At 36.1% G+C, this 15,545-nt stretch overlaps 1 protein-coding gene and 1 non-coding gene across 3 annotated transcripts in view; both read left to right on the top strand.

The window, feature by feature from the left end:
• Cntnap5 (contactin associated protein family member 5) overlaps nt 1-15,545 on the top strand; it is an 826,603-nt gene that overhangs the window by 61,385 nt on the left and 749,673 nt on the right. The gene's annotated exons all lie outside the window — the stretch shown is intronic.
• On the top strand, nt 10,306-10,470 carry LOC141422731 (U1 spliceosomal RNA). The gene has a single exon (XR_012447478.1). It is a non-coding gene; the product is annotated as a U1 spliceosomal RNA (small nuclear RNA).

The following is a 15,545-nucleotide window of genomic DNA, read 5'->3' as shown; positions in this document are numbered from 1 at the left end:
TTTTCACATTGTTTTCCTTGTCCTGGTCATCAGTTCTTAGGCCTACTCACCAGCATTTTTACCTCAGTTATTATGTTTTTGTTTTAATATTTTCATTTTGTTCTTCTTTATATCTTCTATTTATTTACTGGTACAATTTCTTGGCTAAGGCTTTCTAATATTTCCTCTGTTTGAATTGTGTTCATAGCTGACTATTGAAGCATTTTTATCATGGCTGCTGTTAAATCTTTGTCAGATAATTTTAATATTTCTCATTTTGTCTATCTTTATTACTTTTTTCCATTTATAATCTTCTTAGTTCATAGTCCAATGAATGATCTTGAATTCCAACTTGAGTATTTTCATATTATGTTATGAGATTCTGAATCTTCTTTAAATCATTTTTTCAATGTTATCAGTGATTATCAAAATATTTTACATATATATTATATATATGTTATATATATTATATATGTTATATATATTATATATATGTATAGTATATATGTATGCTTTATATATATGTATAGAGAGAGAAAAAGAGAAATTGACGTTAGGAGAGAGAGAGAAAGAGAGAGCATAATGAAACCCATCAAACATTGCTTGAGAAAAGGACGAGGAGGAAGGAAGGAAATATAATAGAGGGGATGTTCTTGTTTAAAGTACACTGTATGCATCTATGGAACAGATGTTTTAAATAGTTGTTTTAACTAGTTTTGGGTGGATATTACTCTAGTAATCAAAGAAAGGATACTCACCTCTTCACTGTTGTGTGGATATGGAAAGTCATGTTCTCTATTTAGCTTTTTTTTTGGCACCTGACTGCTGAATTAATTTCTCCTGTTCTGGGTAAAATTCTTTGCCTTAAGAGAATAGCTTTATGTTAAGAATTTTTTTTGCTCTTTCTTGCTTCCTTTCTTTCTTTCTTCCTTCCTTTCTTTCTTTCTTTCTTTCTTTCCTTCCTTTTCTTCCTTCTTTCCTTCCTTCCTTCTTTCCTTCTGTCCCTTCTTCCTTCCTTCCTTCCTTCCTTTCCTCCCTTCTTCCTTCCTTCTTTCTTTCCTTTCTCTTCCTTGTTTACTTCCATTATTTTATCCAGGTTCCATTTTCCAAGTTTGCAATAAGTAAGATGGAAAGAAAATCTGGGCGTTTACAGCTATGTTCTTCATTAGGTCTCAATTTCTCTATCCAATATATTTGTTTCTCTTTAGTTCTCAAAGTCTACTTATACTTGTTTTAATTTTAGTGTCCAGGATTTTTAGCTACATTTAGTGAAAGGAATATAGGTTAAAATATGCCTGTTCTATCTTGTCAGAAACTGCAGTCTCCTATCTTTTTTAAAGCATAAGAGGAAAAATCAAACATTTTGTTTGACTGCTATACTCTGGGCTTTTGCCTGGCAGCATCTCATTTCACGTTTTTAGTCATCTCCAGTTTTACAACGGAAGTATTCATGCCTCAGAAAGCTTAAGGTACTTGCCCCAGGTCACAGAGGAAACATGAGATAGATGTAATTTTGGGCACACGTGTGGCTAACTTTCTCTCACCAATATGCTTGGTACCCTCTTCAATGTTCCCTCAAATTTTCAGAGAAGCAAAACCTTTTTGAAGACTTTAAAGAAGATATTTTTCAAGTGTTAGAAGGACTGCATCAGGTCAAGTGAGAAAGGATTCTATCAAAGTTATTGAAGTTGGAAATGCTAAACTCAATAATTTATTTGCTTAACCCAAAGAGACAATGATTTGGGATCAAACTACAAGTTTCTGAGTCCAGATCTCTTTGCTCTTGCTATATTTCCTGTTGCAATGGAAAGGAAATGTTTAGTCCATTTATTATTGAGTCGAACCCAGCTTAGCTGAACATAGTTCTTAAGTGATACATAGTGTTCGCAAAGACTAGGGACCCATCCTTACCCCAGCCTTCCTAAATCATTGTCATCCTTCAAACTTCTGGACTGGGAAGCACTTCCAGAGTTAACTGAGCACATATGTTGCTATGACTATCATTTCATACCGCTATGATTTCATTGAGAAAAATCTTCTCAGTTTGATGTTCCCATCACTTGTATCATTCAATATGTAGTAGGATCTCAGCATGCTTTAAGTGTTTTCTAAACTTTTTAAAACAATAAAAGAGAAAAAAAGCCAATTACGATTGATGAAGAATTTTTATTTTTCCTTTAATAAAAAGTGTGAATAAAGAAAATTTGCAAAGCACTGCCTGAGGGTTATCTTTTCCATGGGATTATATTGACTACTTTAGCTGGATTTGATGGTTAAACCACACATTTTGACCTATTATTTATGATATAATGATAAATCAATATTAAATATTTTCCAATTAGTTCTGATATATTTAAAAATGCTAAAGGCTAAAGTAAATAAAATGACAAATTGCATGGCTCCTTCTTTTATGGTATTTACATTGTACTTGAAATAACACATATTTAATGTGAGAAACAATACCAGTCTGTGGGAATTGAACACTTACTTATATAGGATATATTGTATAATCACAGTGGTCAAAAAGAAAAGCAGACAAGGAAATAGGTATTGATTGTTGACATTATATTGGTCATTATACAAAACATTTTAATATGTTATCTTTTATGAACTCTTTTCAAAATAGATATATTAACCAAAATTTACATATACAAGAAATCTAGGACTTTGTAAGTATAAATAACTTCTTTAGTGCTGCACAGTAACCAAAAGAAATAGTAATCAAAAGGACTTTGAAACAAAATCTATATTCTGTCAGATGCATAAATCCCATTGAGCTTAATAACCAGTATAATAATAATAAATATATGTTTTAAGATTTAAAAGGATAAAAATAAGAATGAGAGGGAAGAGAAGGTAGCTTCATGGGGAAAGTGGGAAGATCAAAGCTCTGTAGGGTCTGTATGCATGGAGAAGAAGCTCAAAGAGCTTCTCACCTCACCCCCTCCAAACAAGGAAAAGCAGACCAGGCTGATAAGGATAGAGAAGCAATGGGAAATAAATGAGACCTCACACAATAGAGTGAAATCGTGAAGGGAGGAATGCATGTGGCACCAGCTAGGGAACAAGCCTAATGGATCAGAATAAAGACATTACAGTACAGGAGAGCAACATGGGGCTTAGGTAATTTTCCTTGCCCTGGAATTACATATGGCAGGGAAGGAGGGATTGATACATAAGGGATTACTTCCCAGATCTGGGTGAGAGATAGCTGAAAGTGAGGGAAGAGAAATGACTTATATTACTCAAAGGTGGATAGTTTCTAGGAGATGGAACATGTCATAGTGAAGGAACTTGTTCTTGTGACCTCTCCACATTCTAATGTGTGACTCTGGGACTGAAAATTTAACACTCAGTTTCATCATCATGGATGTGGGAATGTCTGATCCACTCCACAGGGTCCCCAGGAAAATTAAATGAGACAAATTGTGTGAAGCACATGTCCCATAATAAGATCTCAGTAATTGGGAGTTTATGTCCCTGGAGAAACGACAGGGCATTTTACAACAAGAAGAAAGCACAGGGGAGTGAAAAGGTGATTAACTTTGGAATCCTAACACGTATTCTTGTAGGGACCCCCATACATATTTGAGGGAAGACATTTATTTGGGACCCTAGAATAGTAGTTCCTAATCCATGAACTCAGACAATAAGCTCTATGCCCTAAAGATCCTCAGGTTAAAAGAGCATAGCGCTGTCTGCACAGTGATTTTGCAGATGGCGTCTGCTGAGAAAACTGGATGAATTAAAAATCCAAAGTAGGTCAAGTACACACTGCCTGAAATTTCAGGGGAATGCAAAGCCTTCTGCCTTGCATATATCATGCTCTTGACTTCTGTGCCATCTTCCTGTCAGTTTGGGATGGAGCCCTTTTAACTTACCTAGATGGTGTGCCCTACAGTAAATCTGATGCCCCCTTCTGTTTTTTTAAAATAGGATTGTGATTTCTGATTTCTTTCTCCTTTTTTTTTTGGTTTTAACTCTACAATCTCTGCACATTTCAACTATTCTAGTACAATCTTAGGTTATATTATATCCATTATACAGGGGACAAATTAAAATATTAAAAGTACAAGGACCTTTGGGGGTCAACAGCCTACTAAAGTCAGAGAACTGTGGGGAAACTGAGGTTTGAAGAGATTACATCCATGTTCTAGTCCAGGTGTTGACAAACATAAAGGTACAGAGAGTGACTACACTGGGTTTTATAGGCTACCCTCTTCCCTGTTGAATGCTACTCCTCAACATTGCTGATATTTTGAAAGTATGACATCAGAGTGTATTTATGTTCTCATGTGCAATAGTGTGTTAAGTCAGCTTTCTTTTACTATGACAAATACTTGAGACAATCAACTTATAAAAACAAAAGGTTTATTTAGGTTCACGGGTTTGGCAGTTCAAATCTATGATTCGTTGCCTTCATTGAATGTAGGTCAGTACATCATGGTGGGAGAATATGATGGAGCAAAACCTCTTATTTCATGACTAGAAAGCAGTTCCACAATCTCCTTTTAGAGCACATATCGCCCACCAGGCCCCATCTCTTGAAGATTTTATAACCTCCTAATAGGTTCACACGGGGGGCCAAACTTTTTAATATATGGACCTTTGGGGGATATTTAAGGTCTAAATTATAACAGATAGGTTGGCTTCACATCACTTCACTGGATGATGAGATCGTAGCTAATCTAGGATGACTGGATCCAAGACCCGTGACAGGGAGCTTCTGCTCCTACTCTTATGTGTCTCTACCTTCACATCCCATGGCTCAGCCTCCTTATCTGGCTTGTTTCCTCCTGAAGAAATATTTTTTCCATGACATCTTTGTTCTGCTTTCTCAACATAGGTTCATACAGACTCTAGTGATCACTTCTCTAACTCATGTTGCTGATCACCCAAAGCCTGACTATTTTGTTACTCCATGAGCTCGTTTTTAGGGCCATAGGTTTTATTTTCCTTTTCCCATCTGGGTATCCTGAGGCTTTCCCTAAGAGACAAACCCAAGTTATGTAGTGCACATGGTTGGGAATGGAAGTAGAAATCTGTCACTCTTGTAGTAGGTGTTTATTGAGTACATTCAAGGTCTTGGGTATAAAACAGCAAATAACAAAAGAGCTAGTGATCCTCTTATAATTTAGACAGCACTATCTATTCAAGGACTTTCAAGCCTGTTCATTTAATTATCCACCTTATCAAAGCAGTGAAATAATAGAGATTTGATTTTTTTCACTGTTTCAACTACCTGTGCTTACTTTTTTTGGTAATTTGCACCCCTCTGCCGCCATTAAGCACCTGGTTGTGTGATCTCCTAACAGTCTTTCATTATATTGCTCAGAATATGTGCAGTATAATTTTATTTCTACTCATGGAATAAAAGGAATAATCTTTGCCAGCATAATTATGATCAACTAGTGGGCATGAGTTTAGAGAAAGGAAGCCTTTCATCACAACATAGATCCAGCTCACACAAAAGGCTGAGTTTTACAAGGTCTTCTTCATTTTTTAGGTTTTTTATTTCACCACTATTATGAGATAAGAGCCTGCATTTTTTGTTGACTACACTATGTCCTATAGAGCCAGGCAAGCCTAAATTGAAACCTTACTCTGGTACACTGTTGCTATGTGATTTTGGCAAGTGTGTTGACCTTTCTAAACCTCCATAGTCTTACCTGTGAAATGGGAAAAAAAGAATAGCTACCAAGAAGCTTGTGTTAGGAATAGTACACATATGTGAGACTCTAGAAGTGGTTAGCATGTGACCAGTGTTCAATAAACGTTCCTATTATGATTGCTACTGTTTGTTTTTTGAGTTGCATTTTGAAGAAGAGATGATTATCAAACCACAGGCAACTCAATATTAAATTTTTATTAGGTGAATGCTGATGATTCTCAGTAAATATCTGAATATGAATGTTAGACACTAAATGTTTCAGGTCAGAATCTGAGATGGTGGGTTCCTTTTCTTTTAGAGAGATGTATGTGCACAGTCACCTGAAAAAGTAGAGCACATTTGACCCTGTTAAGATAAAACATAGCAAAACACACAGCTGGTATTTCATCTTTCTGTCCTTACTCTCACACTCTCTCATCTTCATACTTGGGTATAACATAGGGAAAATTTCATAGAAATAGGCAACAATAGTAATAGCATTGCATTGTGTGTCAGCTAGATGGAGGTAGAAATGAAGATGCTTATTTCAACTGAATATTATTTTGCATGATTTGTATTAGTGAGTTAAAAACCAAACTTAGAAATTTGCAGATATGACTAAATTATAGGGAACAATAAATAATGAGGCACATTTCATTCGGATGGAGGATAAACTTACTTATTTGGGCACCTAGGGCTAATAGAGTGCTAGTGGATAGCAAATACAGTTTGTTGTAGATGAATGTTGAATAATGAGTTTTGAAACACAGAGTAAAGAGAAGGAATGCCTAATGAATTGAGAGTGCTTTAGCACAATGAATCAAAGAAGGCTGGTGAGTTATTCAGTCAATGATATAAATGTGCACACTTGAATTGTTTCTTCTTTGCAGTTAAGGGCAGAAGTGGTAGCCAGAAGAAACTTACACTTTCTAATAATAAGCATTTCAGAGAGCAGAAGGAGCTTGGACTTTGAAGTCAGCCCTACATGTGTTTAATTTCGGTTCTATAATTTACCAAAGTATATGATTTGGGATAATTCTGCTCATTGATATGAAACCTATTTTCCTCATCTGAAAATAGGACTATTATTATTTTGCAAGACTGTTGATGAGGGGTTATCAGATGACCACAGTTTAGGGTATCATAGATTTTTATAATTATGACAACCATTTTCATAATAAGGTAGGCTCAAAGCTTCATTTTTGTTTGTTTTACATTAAAAGATACTTCTAAGATCTGGAGAAAATACGTGAAGGAAAAGGTACATTTAAAAAGTTGCCACTGGCCACATAAGAAGTGTTGGAGCCCCAAAGGTTAGCATGTTAAGAGGCACATGCAGTGCCAGGAGGGGTCAGTGCCTGGGCCAGTTTGGGGGTGAGATGGGCACTTGCTCCCTCAGGTTAATATTAACATGGATAAGAGATGACTTCCTCCCCGGGCTTCACACTGAGACAGTACAGACTAAATTAACCCTTTGAGGTCCACCCTGCCCTCCTCCATGCTCCAGCTCTTCTGCAGTGGTCAGTGTACTTATCTGGCTCTTTCTCTGGAGTGTGCTCTACATAAATCTCATTACCCCTGTGTTCACAGGGACGAGCCTAAAGCATGCTATAACACGTGGGACATTGCTGTTAACCATTCATGAATGGGTCTCATGTGAATAAGTCTAGAGTGGAGGTCAATGTTATATTTTAGGTTTAGCTCTTTGAACTTGCCATTTTCTTTTTCATTTACATGTGTACATTATTTCCATCTGTTTTTGTTTAGTTTATGTCAGCCAGTATTTATTGAATCCACAGTGGGTGAGAATCATTGTGGCGTGTATTTTTCATTTGTTATCAAATCCATCATTTGAAGCAACATTAAGAAGTAAACACCATGAGCCCCATTTTTCAGATGAGTAAACTTAAGATTAGATAGGAAAATAGCAACTTACCCATCATTGCGTAGTGAGCAGATAGCAGAGCAGAGATTCAAAACCAAGTTCACCTCCCTCCAAACTGCTCTTAAACTCCATTACCTAAGATCCTTAGCAGTGTTTCCCTGAGCACTGCCTCCTCCATCTTACCCTTAAAAGTTATGCTGAGGGGCTGGTCTGGATAGAGTCATAAGAGTGTGTGCTGAGGCACATGTGTGAGGCCCTGGGTTCCATGCCCAGAACCCCAAAGAAGTATGTTGATATTTTCCTGTTCTCCGAAGAGTTTACACTTACATTACTTGAAATATTTACACTTCAATTTCTTTTTATTCCTTCATATAAATCCCGAGCAAATCTATTATCCCTGCCTGTGAGATATTCACCATTCACTATCTATCTATAGTCCCCATCTGTGCTTAAATCAATAACCTAGCCAATTAGTCTTAAATTTTCCCACTACATATCTACCCCTCACAGCTCATTCACAATGCCATACAGGGACCATGCTGAAAGTATTAAAGGGAAATTTCTTTGTGAAAGAGATGTGCATGAGGAATTAGATTTTGTTTGTATTGCTCTCATGCAAAAACAAGCAAACAAAGAAACTAACAAGCTTCCAACAGCTCCTTCTTGACAATTTAAGCAATATTGCTTGCAACTTAGGATCTATTCCTTTGGGGCACAAGGTGACTCCTTCCAATCATATTTCTTTCCTATCACCTGACACAATTTTTTTTGCACAGCCCTCAACTTTCCCTTGCCCTGATGAGCCTACAGAGTCTTCAAGGAAAGGAAGCCTACCAGGTTCATTCCGTTGAATATTTCATGAAATGTTCACAATAGTTCTGGGTAAATTCTTCCCCTTTTTGTACTTCAAGTAAACCAAATATTTTCATTATTTGTCAGACTGGACTGTTCATCTACCTTTCTGCTACCCAAACATGGCCAGTCCCTAATAATAAACAGAGTTTTGTAGTCCTTTTAGAGATTATGAAGCACGTCCAAGTATATTATCTCATCAGATTCTCAGTGTCCCTGTGAGAAAAATAATTATGCTTAAGTTTCATATGAGATACACAGTGGTTAGATAACTTGTCAAGCAAGAGAATTTCAAGCTGGTGAAGGCCCAGAGTGAGATTCTGAACACAGAAGTTCTGATTCAAAGTCGACTTTTTAAAGCTCTGTCATGTGACTTCACACCAATTCATCTCCATCTTGTGGATTTTTCTTTCTAATTGCCCTTTTCTCTCAATGTCCATATCTTCTGATGACACCAAGAGCTAACTACTTTAGTCAACTATCCTTGTTACCCTATTAACAACCAAATAAATGCATGAAATAAATACAGATTTAAACCAGTGCCCTCCCTTTCCTATACCCCCCACCCTCATCTTTGAATCAAGTCTCTATTTAAAGACATCTTGGCACCCTGAACCCCATGTGGTCTGACCTGTGCTAGAAGCACAGGCAATGTCTTGCCATTATTTTCTCTGTGTTCTCTCTGAAGAAAAATAGAGCTTAACTTCTGAAAAACACATACCCAGTGGAGTGGGTACATCAGCACAACTTGGATCATTAAAAGCAATGAATTTTTTTTTCAGTACTGGGGCTTGAACTCAGGACCTTCACTTTGAGTCACTCCACCAGCTCTATTTTTGTGAAAGGTTTTTCGAGCTAGAGTCTAACAAACTATTTGCCCTGACTGGCTTGAACCATGATCTTCCTGATTTCTGCCTTCTGAATAGCTAAGATTATAGGTGTGAGCCACTGGCATCTGGCTGACCCAGTGAAATTTACTGAGTACTTATTGTGTGCTAGAAGGTTCCAATGGTATTTCACGTATCAGGTTATTCAATGATCAAAATAATCCTAAGAAGCAATGTGCCATTATTATCCCCATTTGCCACTTAAGAAAATGAGTCAGGGGTAAAACTTATCCAGGAGCCAAACTTGTGTTAAATTTTGCACTTATCCCCAGAAAATCCTACCTCTTAGCCTATGCTTTACAATGTACCTATGTCTGGGATGGGCTAACATTGGGGGAAGATCTACTAGGACACCAACTCAAAGAGTGCCTTAGAGTATTAGACTTTATTTCTCTGGGAAAAAGAAGGTCCTTCAGAGCTAGGGGATCTGCTGCAGTCACATCACATGTGTGGGAATTGAGCCTGTTCAAGCAGTAGCAGTTACCAGCTTCAGGGTGTTGCACCAATAGACTCATTAACAGCACGGGTCATGATAATATCTATCATTCATTGACTAATAAGTATGACTTTCACTGTCTCCCTGTTGCCTGTGTACAGAGCTCCGGCTCCTGTGTGCAGTACTCGGGTCCCTTCATAATGTATGATCTGCTGACCTCTGCAGACTAGTCTTCCACCGCATCCTTCCACACTGTAAGCTCTTACATGTCTGATTATATCAGTGAGTCCATGGTCCCTTACACCCTTCAGTTTCTGGGCTTCCTCCACCTTCAATGCCCATTATGAGTTCTGTGCTTTGACAGCTTTTTCAGCCTCAAGTCAACTATTTCTACTCCAGGAGAATGCTTCTACTGCAGGCAAATAAGCTGATCAGCTTCTCAGGATTTGTATTGCATAAAGTATCGATGTTTGTCTGGACATGTACTGGTGATTGTCATGCCCACCTCAGTTTACCTGCCATTCACCACATAGTGAGGTCCACCAGGGCAGAGCCTCTGTGCTCTCTTCTCCAGTATAACACTGACATGCACTAAATCAAAAAGTTGCAAATTGACATACTTATCTGGCAGGGGAGATACTATGATCATGAATTTGGTGTTCCCAGGGACGAGGCTTATCCATTGCACTCTGGATGTGCTGACCCCTGCAATCTCCCCAAATGTGGGAAACTTGACTGCATAATTTGTGGTAGTGGGGAACTGCATTTGTGCTCTCCCCTGTTTTAAAAAAAAGTTACAGATTGAATAATTTAACAGTTCTTGAGTATGCTGCTATGAATCCAAAACATCCTCATAAGTTTGATATAAGCAGGCTTCCTTTATATGTAAAAAGTCAAGTAAAATGAATAAAATTGGTTATATAAGTATATATTTATAATTTATTGTAAATACATATTATAAACATATATTTATAATGAGTAAGTGATCAATTCTGTATTCAAATCTAGCCTTTTGAGAGTCTGGTATTGGTTCCTAGGTCTATACACTGCGCAAAACTGACCGTCTCCCCAAGAGTAAGATGAAGAGTCACGATACTTGAAGCTGAGTAATAATGAGTAATAATGATGTTGTTCAAGATGGGGAAAATAAACAGCTAAAGTTTTTGATCATTTATTGCAAGATATTAATCTGTCTTTATAACAATATATTTCATCCTCATTTTATTGGATGAAGAAACTAAGAGAAATCAAGTGGCTTGCTCAAATTAACACATATAGCCCAGCTTCCATATCCCTCTGTTCTATATCCATGAATTTAATCAATCACAAATTGAAAATATTTACAAAAGAAGGTGGCAGTTGTGGTACATGCTTATAATCTCAGCACTCAGGAGTCTAAGGAAGAAAGATTACAAGTTCAAGGTCTACCTGGGTTTCAAAACAAAACAAAAAATGAAAGCAAGAAGAGTCTATTCAGACAAAAATTATATCTATACTGAACTTGTACACAATTTTGGGGTTGGTTATTATTCCTAAATAATACAGTATAGCAACTACATTTTATGAGGTGTTATAAGTGATGTAGAGATGACTTAAAATATACAGGAGGATCTGCATAGGCTTTATGTAGTCCTGAGACATTTATATAAGGGACCTGAGCATCCACAGATTTTGGTATTCATGTATCTTGAAACTGATCTAATATAGATAGCAAGGGACAATGTGCTAAGCTGAAGATTTCAAATTAAAACTCAAACCCAGGTTGCCTGCTGTCAGATCCCACACTCATGAAAGTATTCCTCCACTGCCTTACAAGTATGGACCTCTGGGAAATTGCTGAGGACCAGAGCTGGAAAGTATCAAAAGAACCCAGGCAAAAGTAAAGCAGATAAGACAGGGGTTATTTGAACATGCTTTAGAAATTATACAAGCATATGTAAGACCCCGTGTTCAATCCCCAGCACCATAAATAAATAAAATAATAAATAAGTGGATTGCAACATGAATCACAGCATATTATGCTTTCCTTTTGTCATATGACGGTCTCCAGGGTAGGAGCTACTAGTCAATATAGGTAAGATTCTTCCCTGTTTATAAAATCATTTCCCAAGTTTACTTAGAACCATAATTTATTTCAGCCCTATTAAACCCATGCGCTCACTTCAGTCCCATTAAACCCATAGTGTCTGGATACTATAACAACCTAGTCCTGATTTTGGACTGAGACAGAAACATCAAGTACACATCAACCCTGGGTACCTCAGTGGCCACTCCACAATGATTACTTATATCAGACTTGTCCTCAAATAGAGGAAGTTGACTTTATGAGACATGGGCTCATAAAGTCCATGGGCTTTATGATGGGCTGATCAGTAGCTCAGGCTCAACCTCACCATAGCTGCCTTGTGCCTCACTTGTCTTCCTCATGGCCTGGGAGTTGAGAAGCTTGCCTGCAGCTCTTCTAGGACCTGTTATAGATGTTAAATACTATCATGACTTTTCTGTAAATTGAACTTCTTATAAACACTAAGCCTCCAGATCTCTTCTACCACTATCTAAATCAGAAGTAAATATCAAGGAAGCAGAAAACAGTATGTAAGGGGAAAAAAAGTGACCTTTGAGGTCTCTTTTGCAATTATTAAAAGCAATACACTGACACAGGAACTAATCCAAGTCCCTGAGGCCATTTTTCAAACAAATTTTAAAAAATAAGTTAACCACTATGTGAAATAAATGAAGAAACTACCAGCTAAAATTGCTGAATAATACAATAAAAAATGTAAATCATCCTCAGGGGATAATTATATACTGGACTCTAGCTGATTTTGCAGATGAAGGGAGTACAGGGCCAGAAGTTAAGTGCTTGGGGTTTTCTGGCCTCATTCAGGCAAGCTATTCAATCTTTGGGGGACTCTGTTTCCCCTTTGCTACAGAATATTGAAGTTTCAAGGCTGACCAGAAAGCAGTAAGAAATCTATGCTTTCTCTTCTTTCTCTCGACCTTCATTTAATTAAATTCAAATAAGAACCAAGCTCTATGTGGTACTTACAAGAATGGAGTCTTTTCTTTCTGAGGGAAGCTGGGCTCTCCAGCTTTCCCTTGGGTATCTGCCTGGGAAAATTGCTAACCTCCCCTAAACTTTATTCTACACATATAAGAATTAGGACTAGAAATATTACCTCACTAGGCTGGTGTAATGACAAATGAGATAAGTGAGGTAATTCACTTGCACCTTCTGAATACAAAGTAAGTGTTTTGTATTATTTATTATTTATTAATTAATAAATTATTATTTATTATTTATTAATTAAGCTAATTATTTATGGCTTATTTCTCCACATATACTAAATTTCAAGGTATCCATCATCTTAAATATTTGCATACAATATAAACATAGTGTGATATAATTTGTAACATATTATAAATAATTATAATATTGTTGAAATATAGTTAGTCATAATAATAGACACTTAGCATATTCCTTAAATATTCATATACTATAAATACATAAAAATATAAGTAAAATATATAATATATGTGTATACTAATATATGAAATATATGTGTATATATAGCCAAACTTCTTGAAAAAATGGTCAATATTTAGTTTTTTCCTTTCACTTTTTAAAGAAAAATAAAAGTATATTGAACTCCATTTACTTACCACACATTTTCATGTACCTCCACAAATTTGTTTTGTACATTATTTTAAAACAGATTACTGATACCATATAACTTGTCCATAAATAACAGGGTGTATTATTGAGAAACTTTCTGTCTTTAATTTTTGAATTTCCATTTCTCTTCAACATGGGAACATGTGTCCATTCCAGACAGAGTAGGTGTGGACAGAAATGTGATTTAACCACACCATATTCTATCCTACTTGCTCTCATTGTATTAAAGCATTTGTCAAGGTAATCATTGAGCCCTACATTGTCAAATCTAATAAGTATTTCTCAGTTTTAAATGTGCTTGATTTTCTGAGGCATCTCATGCATTACTGTGAGACAGATCTGGACTAACATTAATATCTAATTTACAGAGATTCATTAATATTTTCATTGCTAACCCTTTGAAAGGAGAATCGCTCTATTGTAAAGCAGATAACTTAATTCCTGGCAGTAGTTACTATATAAATAAGAATTAATGGTTTAATATTTCTTAATTTCCCATTTGATTTCCCCGATGTCCTGGCCTCCTTGTTTGCTTTCAACCTACCTTGATTTCAGGTCACTTTTCTCAGTCACAGGTTTCAGAAAGGTTGATATAATCAAGCATTTGGATCTGGTCCATCTTTCTTGGCATTCCATATAATTGTCTTAAGAATGAATATGAGGAAAAAATATTACTCTAATTTTATTGCAAATAAATTTCTGGTAGAATAGCATCATAGCAAGTAGGGGATTTAAGAAAGTAAAGTGCATTTGACACTGGCTGAGTATTCCTGTATAATTAGCGTACATGCTCTCCACATGGAACGTGCCTCTTGATTCCATTTGCAGAGTTTTCTAAGCTGTGGATGATCTCAAGTACCACATAAGGTATGCAGACTTGGGCAACAGTGACTGATGTGCTATACAAATATTGCAGATGCATGTTTGTGTAAAGGGCACAAAATTAGTACTAATTTATCCAATTTAGCACATTATAAGTATCAGAATTATTTATTATCTGATATGTAATTGTATCTATGGCAAAGTGCAGTGTTTTTCTATTATCCTGCACCTTCCCAACATCACTTTCAACATAGACAGAACCAAATGCTCTGGATAGACCCTGACAGTTGATATAAATAAGAATACCTTTAGGAGTTGTGCACAATTCCCCAGACCTGGCTTTAGCCCCAGTCCATAACGTTCTCATCTAAAAAAAGCATAAAAAATTATGCAGATAGCTGTGGTAATTGGTAGTAGGGTTACTCTTGGCCTTAATTTTATTTTTGAGTAATTCATAAATGCATACAGAATACAGTTAGAAATATGCTTAAACGTATGTAACTAAAAGTCTCCTAGGACTCCTATTCTTTAGAAAAGCAGGTCCCCACTTTCTAGGTCAATGTGTATCCTTCAGAAACATTCTTTATGTATAAAAACATATAGATGACTTGCCTTTTAATACACTTTTATATAGCTGCCATATAAATGCACTCCTCTGCACTTTACTCTTTTCACTCCACAAAATTGGTGATCTTTTCAAATAAGTGTATGGAAAACTGCATTTTTAAAAAGATGTACAAATATTAAACTGTGTGATTGTGTCATAATTTCTTTAAAACCATTTTCCACTAATGGGCATGTAGATTATGGCTAATTGCTGCTATTACAAATAGTGTTGTAGTAAGTAATTTTACACACCTGACATTATGCAATTGTTTGAGTGGTTGCATAAGAAATTTCTAGAAGTGGGATTTCTAAGTCAAAACATTTAACTATTATTTATATACATACTATTGAATTGTCCTCCTGAGAATTTATACCAATATCCACTTCAACCAACACTTTTAAGATAGCCTTTTCCCAACACTTATATGAAAATGCTGCTTTATTAATCTTTCTGATGTATTCAGTCTAGTTAATGACAAACATTATCTTGATCTAATTAATTAGCATTTTCTATCAGCATTAGTCTTAGATTTTAATATGGTTTGAATTCATCATTGCCATTTTCTAGATACTCTGCATTTTCTGGTAGTTAACATTTACTCATCAATGCAGGAGTTATTTTAATGTGATATTGCTGTGATTTTGATTTTGTTGCCTTCATTTAATTTCCAAGTTGTGGAATAAATTGATTTTCTAGCTTTTATGTTAATTTCAGTTTCAACCCAACATGACTAGGTTACATTGTCTCTATC

Source organism: Castor canadensis, chromosome 4, assembly GCF_047511655.1.
Source record: "Castor canadensis chromosome 4, mCasCan1.hap1v2, whole genome shotgun sequence".
Taxonomy (NCBI): domain Eukaryota; kingdom Metazoa; phylum Chordata; class Mammalia; order Rodentia; family Castoridae; genus Castor; species Castor canadensis.
This window is presented reverse-complemented; position numbering and strand designations above follow the sequence as displayed.